This window comes from Akebia trifoliata, chromosome 11 (assembly GCF_017979445.1).
Source record: "Akebia trifoliata isolate Shusen 1 chromosome 11, ASM1797944v1, whole genome shotgun sequence".
NCBI classification, from domain to species: Eukaryota; Viridiplantae; Streptophyta; class Magnoliopsida; order Ranunculales; family Lardizabalaceae; genus Akebia; species Akebia trifoliata.
Window position 1 is genome coordinate 19328801 of NC_141385.1, and position 13660 is coordinate 19342460.

Genomic DNA, 13660 nt, shown 5'->3' on the forward strand with positions numbered 1-13660 from the left:
TTGATGGTGCAAGCAAACGAAATCCACGAAGAATGGGAGGAGGATCTATTCTAAGAGGGAGTGATGTGGCCATTTTAAAAGGGTTGAAAAGTTTGAATATTTTGTTCTCACAAAATCAAAATTGTAAATTAAGGGACTGATATCTTTGTATTTTTTTTTCTGATTTTTTAATGGAATCTTTTGCTTTCTTAGCAAAAAAAAATTAATCTTGAAGTTATATATCACGATTCAATTAATATTGCTCCTAAGTGGTTAAAAAAAGCATGCTACAGATTATTAAAATATTTAGAAGATACGTGATATTAAATGAAAAAAATGAGGTTAAATTCGACGGATCTTGATGTTGAATTTACCCTTTTTTCGCATAAGGTGATATCCTCTATTTGAAAACATATTTTTCTTTTTTCAATAAAAAATATCTGCTAAATGCATTTATTAAAATTTTCTTTTGTACCTTCAATGAATAGGTAGCATGTGCATATGCACATATTTTAAAAAATGATTTTTTATTCAAAGTTAATTCTTTTAATCATTTTCATTCAAAATTATTCATTGATATTTTTTTTATATTTGTGATTTTGAATGAAATCCAAAGGTTGTGGTGTTGGATTGGATTGTCAATTTGTTAATCCATTCGAGCTCAACTATTCTTAGTAAGATTTAAAATCTTATTGATTTAGTAAGTGAAGTGTTACTCTATGCATATAAAAGAGAAACACGTTCCTTATTTACTTTGATTTCAAATCTTACTAAGTGGTTGTTGAACTTAAATGAATTACAAAGTGACAATCCAATATCATGACACTCTAAATTTCATGGAAAAAACTCAAATTCAATAATAATAAGAAGAAGAAGAAAAAAATATATATTAATAACAATTAAAATCCTCCTGCCACATCTTAGCACATGCCACATAAACCACCATTCAAGGTAGTGAGATATCTCCTTTTGAACTTGATTCAAGAAAATAATGTTTGGAGGCTTAATTCAAGGTTTTGAGAATAGATAGTTATTGAACTAACAAAGAACTCTCACATTTAAAAGTGAAAGATAATATTCTTAAGTAAATTTTTATTCTTTTCGAAGTGCATAGAATTTTGTCCTCAGGATTGGATCATATTTTTGAATGAATTTCAAATATTACTAAGACTGATTAGACTTATTCTGTATATATATGATACATCATTAAGTCCAGATTGAATGGAAACATGGTAGAGGATTGAAATCCTCCTACTTCACCTAAGCACATGGCGCATAAGCCACTATCCAAGGTATTAATGCCTGTTATATCTCCTTTTAAAAATATTGAATTATGGTTTAAGTTGCATGTATTGAGGCGTGGGAAGGTGCATACGATTTGGACTTTACATCATTAATAAAATCTATAAAATCAAGATAAATTTATCAGGTAATTATATTCTTATTACGAGACACCCTTTAATATTTTACAACTCCAAAAGAACCTTACTTTATCAAGTTGTTTCTCGACAAAATTTGAAGTAGATTCACATTATTTTTAAAAGATTAAATACTTATAATACATCTATTCTTTTAAATCAATTAATATTTATTATATCATCTCACCTCTTAAATGTCAATTCTCCCTACTAAAATCATGGATAAATCTTCAAAATATTATATATATTTTAAATCCGAATTTTACCATGAAATTTAGAGGGTTATAGTACGAAGTAATATGAAATTAAATTTAATAATTTCCTAAGGTTTTAATAATTTCATTTTCACGTAATCTTAATTTAATAAAAATGAGATTTTCATTAACATAACTTTGACCAAAGTTATATCAAATGAAAATTTTCATTATTATTTATGACGTTTTTACTAACACGACTCTCATTAATTTAATGTATTACTTATCTTGAGATTTATATCACTATAAATCAATATACTTTAATACCATAAAGAGTTTCTCGTGAGAGTTTCTTTTATTAAAATCCTAATTTTTTCTTATTAAAATTTTTCAATCATAAAACGAGTTGTACATATTGAAACTTTGAAAAGTATTTTATACTTTTACTAAAATTTTAATTCTCTTTCATATAAAATTCTTCACTCAAATTGTCAAAATTAAAGTAGTTTTTTTTTTTTTTTAATCTATGAAACCCTAAATAAAATTTTATTTTGTCTAAGTTTGTCAATCCAATTCTTTTTCTTGATTTGAATGGTTTGAATTTCTCTAATTTTTTATTTTTATTTTTAAGTACAATTAATTATTCACAATAAAGAAGTAAAAAAAGAGAGTAAATTATCAATTTAACCGACACATTTTTATTAAATAATATAATATTCATTTTTTTTTTTTAATATTTATTATGTATTCACGTGCAAAGCACGTGCATTTTACTGGTGTATTATAAAAGTAAATTTGAACCAATAGTACTAGTTCAGTAGTCCTGATTGATTAATAATATTTCATTACCATAAAATATATATATATATATCTTTTATTTAAACATTTAAAAAAACGAAAATTTTGATTTCTCTTCTAACTTTTACCTCTAAAGAAATTGCAACCAAAATTTTTCGTTTATGAATATTAAAATTGAACATTGACTATATACTTGTCATTTTTGGAGTTAAAAAAGTCGAATTATCGTAAAAAACGAAAACGACGTCAATTTTAGGGTAACATTGGGTCAGAAATGTAAATTTTTGTTAGAGACAAAATTTATAGAAATTGACCATACCATTAGATCCGAAATGAAAAATTAGACGAAATAGAGCATTCATTCGTCACATTTGGAATCCGGACGATCAAGTTATCGTCGATCGAAACAATAATTAAAATACAAATTTCATCCCATGACTTTATATAAATAATTTTTTTAATTTTTTTTTACTATTCATCTTCCAAATTCGTCCAAAAACCAGCCAACGAAATTTCAACAGAAATTTCATTTTTATTCAAAACTTCAACCTCAGATTCGTCCCAAACGATCCACTTTCGACGATTGACGTAGAAGGGAAAAAGGTTCGCAGCCTCAATATCTACATAACCCACCCAATTTTCTTCCATTTTCTTTCCTTTTTTGCCCCGTATCGTCAAAAATCAGTCGTATATATACGGAAGTTTCGTAACTTCGACCTCAGATTTCATCTATTTCGAGGTCAAACAGTCATCCGTCGCAAAAGGGAGAAAGGACGATGACGTCGAGATCTTCGAAATCACCGGGTTAAATTCAAAAATCAACTGCTTCGAAGTTCGTTCCACCTCAATTTTCGTGTCAACCGTCTCGATTTTCGCACACATTCTTCGATCATCTCGTACTGAGAATGTAAGGAACTCTCAATTTCTATTAATAATCGTAAATTGTGAAAATTACAGTTAGGATTTTATTAAAAATTTGTGATGTATTTCCAAAAATATAGAATTCTTTTTGTTATTTCAAATTCACGCTAGAACTTGCATGTTTGATATGTTTAACTGTATTTTATAACAAAATATACATGGGTAGGATATCTCACTGGGTCATTTCCGTCAGTTAGGTCCTATGCACTGCTCGAATCCTATTTTGATATAAGTTTTGTACTTTTTCAATGTTATTGATAAAAATGAATTTTACAGTTGGAAAAATGATTTAATATTCAATGAACTCATATTGAGTTGATGAATATCAGAAAGTGAATATTTTATTTAAGAGATTGAAAACTGTAAAAATCAAAAAAAGGGAAAAAGGGTATGAAACGATAAAATGTCAGAGTCACACCCAAATGGTGATGTCTGCATTTTACATTGTTGTGTTATGTGTAGGTTGGTGAATGGATATCTAGGGATAATGTTACTAGTTGCATGTTTATTTACTTTCTGTTAGTGCGAGGCACTGTTTACCTTTTCGTTCTGTTATTTATTTTAGGTCGGGTTTGCATGGTAGGAAATTGGATATTTATTCTCACCTTGTATTGTTAATTTCTCTTTTGTTTTTAAATGAAAATAATATATATATATATATATATATGTAGCTATTTTGTGAGTTGTTAAACAGTTTGTGAATACTTGAAGGGATAGTACGTCATATCATCCGGAGTGGTGTACTATCTTGGGATGTACGGTAGGGACCACCAAGCTCATACGTGGTATAGGACGCGTATAAGAGTGGAGTCACAACTGGAATCCGGGTTTATTCCTCTATATCTTTACCAATGAACTTGTAATGTAAAGGTGACCGTATACGAATGGTTTGTATATTTGGGAATCATATGCACACCTAATGGGCATAGACGAAGATGATTAGTCAGTGATCACTAACAATTTATAGTAGTCGAACGTTCTGACACATCGAAAAGAGACCCATTGCTTACGGTCACGTCAAACGACCAGCCTGAGCCAGATAAATGGTCTCACAAGTATGGTAAACAACAACCAACCACAAAATCAGGAACTAATACTTATTATGAAACATCATGTCTCGACTGGGAGCGATTCAGTCATGAATCCCAACTCTCTAATTCCACTACTCCACCATTGTGTATTATGTATCGGTTGCCTTATTTTGATATATAAAATGAAATGGATGTTTAATGTTTTCATTTGATCAATTAGTTTTGTATAAAAAGATAATGTTATAGTGAGTACTACTGATCGATGCAATGTGAGTTTTAAAATATTTAGTTACTCATCCCTGGTTATATATACCAGTTAATCGTAGTTTCTTCTATAAAATTTTGCATATTTTAAAATGATTCAGTATGTTTATTCGTTCATGTTAGAAAAGGTTATTGGCAGAAATTGTTTGCTTCCCTACTGGGTAACCATTGTTACTTATCCTTTCCTTTTCCATTTTTTTTAGTTTCAGATCTGGAGCTTGGCGAAGCAGGTGTAAAACACGAGTGATGACTATCTGGTAGGTAGGTCAGATAGACGACTAGAGTCCATTACCTGGTAAGTATTGGGCTTATACCCTATTGAAAATATTAGAATAGATAGTTAGTTCTAGTTTGATTTATATGATTTATATTTTTGTTATTCTTTATATGTAAAGGCATTTATGTCCATTCCCTTCTTATGGGTTATAAATATTTACCAAGCTCTCATTATGAGACTTGATTTTCTCTTCTAAAATTCTTCTTGGTATCAGAGCCGAAAAACCTTTGACTCTCCATCCTCGTTTCTCCTTCAATTTTTTTTTCTCATTAATCCCACTATACTCCCACTAGGTAGTAGTAGCATAATCTGGAGTTTCTCCCCTTCAGGGGCCCTTTTCTTTTTTTATTTATACTATCTTAATCGCATGTTGCGATAGAGATTTCATTAATTTTTCACATGTTGTAATAGAGTTTTGCGCTGTGATTTTTTACTCTACGTTGGGTTTTTTTTCTTTTACTATCAAACCCTGTGTTATTAGGTAAACTTCGATCAAAGCCACTGGATCTGATCTGCCTTACGACAATAGTAATTAACAACAACGTGTTGTTGTGCATATTTCGATCAGACCTAAAGGCCCTAAACAGATCTGCAACATCAACAAACAGAGGTTGGGAGACTTACGATCAGTTTATGTGCCCTTACACATCTCTCCGATCAGATCTATAGGCTTGGAACAGCTCTGCGATCAACCTACAATCCTTGAATAGACCAGCGACAGTAGCAACCATCGATTATGAGTCTTGTAATTAGACCTATAGCCCTAAAATAACCTTTCGATCATATCTACATGCTTGGAACAGTCCTGCGATCAGCCTACAAGCCTTGAACTGACTTGTGACAGCAGCAGCCATTGATTAACAACCCTACGATTAGACCTACAGGCTTTGAACAACCCTACAATTAGCCTCCAAGCCTCAAACAGCCTTGCGACAGCAGCAACCATTGATTAACAGCCCTACGATTCGACCTACAGGCTTTGAACACCCTACGATCAGCCTCCAAGCCTCGAATAGCCTTGCGACAGCAGTAGTCAGTGGTTGGGAGACTTGCGATCAGCCTATAGCCTCTTTATTGCCTTGTGATCTTTTCTACAGTAGTTCTAAGGTTGTCTCTGTGACATACGACAACCAATAGAGCCTCGATAGCAATATAATTTTTTTTTAGTGACTATCTTCAACAGCAACAGTATGAAATATATGTTCTTTGACCTTGTTGGAGCCTCAACAGCAATAAAAAAAAATTTGTGACTATCTTCAACAGCAAGGGACTTCGATAACAATCTATTGTGATTTTTTCTGGTGTTGCCGACATCAATCAGTATGATTATTTGGCATTCGACAATACTTATACGGGAGATCTTCCTTCAATCCAAATTTTCTATCTATTCATAGTGTATAATGACCTCAACTCACGAGACTAAGGACTTTACCACCATTCTTGGGGCTAATTTCTTTGTCCAACGTATCACCAATGCTCTACTAGATGGTCATAACTTTCAGAGCTGGTCTCGGTCTATACGACTTTATTTGGGTAGTCAAGGAAAATCTGGTTGGTTGTTAGGCATTATTCCTAAGCCACTCCCCACTGATCTTAAATTTGAACAATGGGAAATCGATAATTGTATTATTCTTGGTTGGTTATTCAATTCCATAGAGCAACGCATTTATACTATGTTTATGTATCATGAGACTGTCTCCTCTTTGTGGTTAGCTTTCACTCAGACATATGCATATGCTCGTAATGACTCTAGGATTTATGAACTTTATCGGGATATTGCTCAAGCTACCCAAGGAAATCAGAGTGTTGCAGATTATTTTGGATTCCTTCAGTCCCGTTGGGAGGAGCTCTCGTACTATGAGTCTATGACTGAATTATCTGTAGAGGCAGTCAGGTATGTGGTCAAGAGGATTGCTCAACATCAAACATACAAGTTCATCATGGGTTTACGCCCTGAGTTTGAGGCATTACGGACCCAAATCCTTAATACCACTCATCTACCTTCATTATTTGAGACATTTGCGACTATTGATAGCAATAAGCGTCGTCGCCGTGTCAATCCCTCTCAGACTCAGTCTTCTGTCACTATCTCCGCTCTAGATACAGATCAGATCCCTCTTGCAGCCAATTCGAGTTATTCTAATTTTCGTACTCAAGGATCCGGGAATCGAGGTCGTGGGAGCCGTGGGCGTGGTAAAGGAAGTGGTCTTACATGTAGTCATTGTGGAAAGATTGGCCATGAGAAGGCCTATTGTTTTCAGCTCTATCCCCACTTGTTGAGATCTTCTAAGGGGCAGTCCCGTGCCACTGTTGTGGAATCAACCTCTGTTGATCATGTTTCTCTTGGTACTATTAATTTGCAACACCTTCAGACACAGATTACATCTATTGTACGATATTAGCTCCAGGTTCAGACTCCCTCATCCTCAACAGTCGCATCTGTTACCACTCTTCCAGGTACTTTTCTGCATTTCATGCCACTCAGTCTGGTTCTGCTCCTCTAACCTGGGTCATTGATTCTGGTGCCTCTAATCACATGACTGGTGAGTCCAATCATTTTACTTTTTTTTATTTTTCCTATTACTCATAAGGAGGTTCGTCTTGCTGATGGGTCTCTTACCCTTGTTCACAGTAAGGGTACTATATCTCTAACCCCCGGTTTTCCTCTTGATTATGTTCTTCATGTTCCACACTTATCTCTTAACCTTATGTCTGTGAGTAGTATTACAAAATCGCTTAATTATTCTGTAACATTTTTTCCTACTCACTGTGTCTTTCAGGACCTGACTTCGAGGAGAATTTTTGGCAAGGGATATGAGAGGGATGGGCTGTACCTGTTTGAAGTTCCACCTACTGCTGCTTCAGCTTCCGTGTTCCCACTCATTGGAAATCATACTTTTTCTTTTCAAACTTTAGAATTATGGCATGCTCGCTTAGGACATGCTAATTTTCAACACTTATATTTATTATTTCCTACTTTAAAACAATCTTGTAGTGGACACAAATTTCAGTCCTCTGTGTGTGAACTTTCTAAATACACGCGTACCTCTTATATTCCTCACATGCATAGAGTTAATGTTATTTTTGATTTGGTTTATTCTGATGTGTGGGGGCCTTTCCCTGTTACTGCTTTTAATGGTCATAGATATTATGTTACATTTATTGATGACTATTATCGTTGTACTTTGGTTTATTTAATGCATTCTCGCTCTGAGGTACTACCTATTTTTGTTAATTTTCTTAAAATGATTCAAACTCAATACAACATTACCGTCAAATTTCTTCGAACAGATAATGGCGGGAAATATATTTCTGATGGGATTCGCTCCCATCTCCATGAGTATGGTATGCTTCATTAATTAACCTGTCCCTACACTCCTGAGCAAAACGGGGTGGCGGAACGTAAGAATCGCCATCTAATGAACATCATCTTTTGCCTTATGCGAGGGATGCATGTTCCCAAGTCATATTGGAATATGATAGTTCTTACTGCTGTTTTCCTCCTGAATCGTGTTCCGAGCCGCACTTTAGGGGGACAGGTGCCTCTTCATGTTCTTCGACCTAATAGCACTCTCTTCCCCATTACACCTAGAGTTTTTGGGTGTACTTGCTTTGTTCAAGATAGAACTCTTCATCACACAAAATTAGATGACAAAACTACCTGTTGTGTCTTCTTGGGTTACTCTTCTATGTCAAAGGGGTATTGGTGCTATGATCCCCTCTCTCATCGTATTATTCATTCCCTAGATGTCACTTTTTTTTAAAATGTTCCATATTTTCGTATTTCATCTTCGTTGCAGGACTCTTCTCCTTTACAGGATTCTTCTCCAATAGTGCTACCAACTCCAATTTTTTCTTTATCTTCATCTTCGTCGTCGTCGTTACAAGTTTACTCTCGTCGCCCTCTCCCCTCTCAGACTTTGCCTACCTCCTTCTTGGATTCAGGTATATCTTCTTCTACATTTACGCCTGTTCCTTCTATTTTTGATTCTCACTTACCTATTGCACTTCACAAAGGTAAGCGAGGGTGTGTTACTGATCACCCTCTCGTTTGTTTCTTATCAGAGTCTTTCTCCGTCCTATCATGCCTATCTTGTCACCACAGACTCTATTCGGGTTCCTCGGTTTGTATCTGAGCCTTTACATGATCCTATGTGGACTAGAGCTATGGCTACTGAGATGGATGCATTACAAAAGAATCACACCTGGGATCTGGTTTCTCTTCCTTCTGGGAAGCGAACTGTTGGTTGTAAATGGGTTTTCATAGTCAAGTATCTTGCAGATGGTACTGTTGATCGCTACAAGGCTCGACTTGTCGCTAAGAGATTTACGCAGACTCTAGGAAAGGACTTTGGAGTCACATTTGTCCCTGTATCCAAACTGTCTACTATTTATTTACTTATCTCTTTAGCTGCTTGTCATTCATGGCATCTTCACCAGTTTGATGTGAAGAATGCCTTTCTAAATGGTGATCTGAAAGAAGTCATTTATATGGATCCCCCTCCTGAATTTCGTCTTCAGGAGAAGTATTCTGGAAAAGTATGTCGCCTTCTTAAATCTCTATATGGCCTAAAGCAATCTCCGTGAGCCTGGTTTCAATGTTTCTCTGAGGTCATTTTATTTATAGGGTTTTTCAGATGTCACTCTGACCATACTTGCTTTATTTGACGAAGAGTAGATAGCTGCAATACCATTTTCTTGATTTATGTAGATGATATTATAGTAACTGGAGATAATACACAATGGATTGACATGGTTAAGATGTAGTTGGGTAGTGCTTTTGAGGTTAAGGACTTAGGTCCCTTCAAGTACTTTTTAAGGTTAGAGATAACGCGCTCACGCCGTGGTATTTCGTTATCTCAACGTAAATACACATTGGATCTTCTTCAAGACACCGGTATGCTTGGTTGTTGTCCTGCCTCTTCCCCAATGGATCATAATCATCGTCTTCATGCTGAATCTGGGGAACTTTTATCTGATCTCTCATCTTACCGGAGACTTGTAGGCCGTTTGATTTATCTGACTAGCATTAGACCGGATTTGACCTTTGTAGTTAGTGTAGTCAGTCAGTTTATGCATGCTCCGCGTACCTCTCATCTTGATGCCGTATATCGTATCCTTCGCTACTTGAAGTCTCGTCCAGGTCTAGGCTTATTTTATTTATCTACTGCTCAGCCACATCTGTCATGTTTCACTGATGTCGATTACACGGGTTCTCTTACAGATAGGAGATCTACATCTGATTTCTGTACTTTCTATGACGATAATCTTATCTCGTGGAAAAGTAAGAAACAGAGTGTGGTTTCTCGTTCTTCTACTGAAGCTAAGTATCGTGTTATGGACCTTGGCACATGTGAGATTCTTTGGCTTAGATCTTTGCTAACAGAGTTGGGATTTCCTACTGTTGGTTCCTCCTCACTGTTCTGTGACAATAAGTCTGCTATCATGCTTGCATCTGACTCAGTCCTTCACAAAAGAACTAAGCACATTGAGGTTGATGTTTACTTTCTCAGGGAGAAAGTTTGATCTAGTGTACTTAAGACAATCTTTGTTTTTTCTTCAGATCAACTAGCCGATATGCTTACAAAGTCTGTTGGACCTTCTGTCACAAACTCTCATCTCATCAAGCTGGGCCTAGTTGATATATTTGCTCCAACTTGAGGGGGAGTATTGGAAATATTAGAATAGATAGTTAGTTTTAGTTTGATTTATATGGTTTTATTTCTGTTATTTTTTCTATGTAAGGGCATTTATGTCCATTCTTTCTTATGGGTTATAAATATTTACCAAGCTCTTATTATGAGACTTGATTTTCTTTGCTAAAATTCTTCTTACCCCTTTAGTGGTGTTAGTTTGTCTAGGTAATATTATAGATTTTTGTTTTGAGGGTTAGGAATTTTGTTAGAGTGAGGAATTTTTGTATAATCGTGTATATATACTTCTTCTTCCGCACTCTTATTTTCGTATGTTATTAGATGTATATAGACTTCCACTAGTATTATATTTTGTATGTATATATGCAGGATAATGTATGTCGTTTATTAGGTGCAGGTTGAATGCCTTGGAATACTAACATAAACAAAAGAGACCATGCCGAAATTTCGAGGTACCACCTAATCCCTCGAGATCTGACATGGGGTTTTGTGTTAGCGTTTGGCGGGGTGCCACAGTGGTATTGGATTGGATTGTTAATTTGTTAATCTATTTGAGCTCAACTATGCTTATTAAGTTTTAAAATCTTATTGATTTAGTAAGTGAAGTGGTACTCTCTAACATATCTATAAAAGAGAAACACGTTCCTTATTTACTTAGATTTCAAATCTTACTAAGTGGTTGTTGAACTTAAATGAATTACGAGTTGACAATCCAATATCATGACACTCTAAATTTCATGGAAAAAACTCAGATTCAATAATAATAATAATATTAATAATAACTAAAATCCTCTTCCCACACCTCCACACATGTCACATAAGCCACCATTCAAGGTAGTGGGATATCTCTTTTTTGAACTTGATTCAAGAAAATAATGTTTGGAGGCTTAATTCAAGGTTTTGAAAATGGATTCTTATTGAACTAACAAAGAACCCTCAAATTTAAAAGTTAAATTTAACAGTGGAAGATAACATTCTTAAGTAATTTCTTTTTCTTTTCAAAGTTCATAGATTTTTATCCTCAGCAACCCTGTGACATTGGATCATATTTTTGAATGAATTTCAAATATTACTAAGACTGATTAGACTTATTATGTATAATATATGATACATCATTGAGTCCAGATTGTATGGAACCATGGTGGAGGGTTGAAATCCTCCTACCACACCTAAGCACATGTCACATAAGCCACTATCCAACGTATTAATACCTGTTATATCTCCTTTTAAAAATATTGAATTATGGTTTAAGTTGCATGTATTGAGGCGTGGGAAGGTGCATAGGATTGGGATTTTACATCATTAATAAATCTATAAAATCAAGATAAATTTATCAGGTAATTATATTCTTATTAAGAGACTCCCTTGAATATTTTACAACTCCAAAATAACCTTACTTTATCAAGTTGTTACTCAACAAAATTTGAAGTAGATTCACATCATTTTTAAAAGATTAAATACCTATAATACATCTATTTTTTTAAATTAATTAATATTTATTATATCATCTCACCTCTTAAATGTCAATTCTCCCTACTAAAATCATGGATAAAACTTCAAAATATTATATATATATATATATATATATATATATATATATATATATATATATATTTTTTTTTTTTTTTAAATTTTAATTTTATTTATTTATTTATTTTTTAAATCTGAATTTTACCATGAAATTTAGAGAGTTATAGTACGGAGTTATATTAAATTAAATTTAATAATTTCCTAAGGTTTTAATAATTTCATTTTCATGTAATATTAATTTAATAATTTTCATTAACATAACTTTGACCAAAGTTATATCAAATGAAAATTTTCATTATTACTTATGACGCTTTTACTAACACGACTCTCATTAATTTAATGTATTACTTATCTTGAGATTTATATCACTATAAATCAATATACTTTAATACCATAAAGAGTTTCTCGTGAGAGTTTCTTTTATTAAAATCCTAATTTTTTCTTATTAAAAATTTTCAATCATAAAACGAGTTGTACATATTGAAACTTTGAAAAGTATTTTATACTTTTACTAAAATTTTAATTCTCTTTCATATAAAATTCTTCACTCAAATTGTCAAAATTAAAGTAGTTTTTTTTGTTTTTTTTGTTTTTTTAAATCTGTGAAACCCTAAATAAAATTTTATTTTGTCTAAGTTTGTCAATCCAATTCTTTTTCTTGATCTGAATGGTTTGAATTTCTCTAATTTTTTATTTTTATTTTTAAGTACAGTAAATTCTTCACAATAAAGAAGTACAAAAAGAGAGTAAATTATCAATTTAACCGACACATTTTTATTAAATAATATAATATTCATATATATATTTTTTTAATATTTATTATGTATTCACGTGCAAAGCACATGCATTTTACTGGTGTATTATAAAAGTAAATTTGAACCAATAGTACTAGTTCAGTAGTGCCGAATAATTAATAATATTTCATTACCATAAAAAAAAAAAAAATAAATAAAAACTATCTCTTTTATTTTAAACATTTAAAAAAACGAAAATTTTGGTTTCTCTTCTAACTTTTACCCCTGAAGAAATTGCAACCAAAACTTTTCGTTTATGAATATTAAAATAATATAAAGATGCCTTCAATATGTCGAATGATGAGATACATTGTATCATTCCTAGTGAATGAGTAATGTGATTTTTTCTACAAGGGTTTGGGTAATTGTTTGGGCCAAATTGAATTAGGCGAGCCTGGGCCGAGTTACGTGGAATATGAGTTGAGCATGGTTAGAATAATTCAATCTGACCTTAATTCAGGTTGAGCTTGAATTGCGCTGAATCTGAATTCAAGATTATAAAATAATATATAAATATTTTTTAGATTAATAATATATTTTATTTTTTAATTGAACCCAACCAAAACTACTTAGTTTGGTTCAATTTGAGTTTAGAAACTCATAATCGGACTGAGTTTGGGATAATGAAGTCACGCTCAATGTTGGGGTGAGGGCTCTGCCACTTTAGTTGAGCTTGGTATACCCACCCAGCACGCTTAAGTTGCAACCATACATATTAAAAAAAAAAAACTTATAATTATAGGGAAAACAATAAATAAAAATTTAATGAAAAAAACATGATTTATTTGGTTTGACCGAGT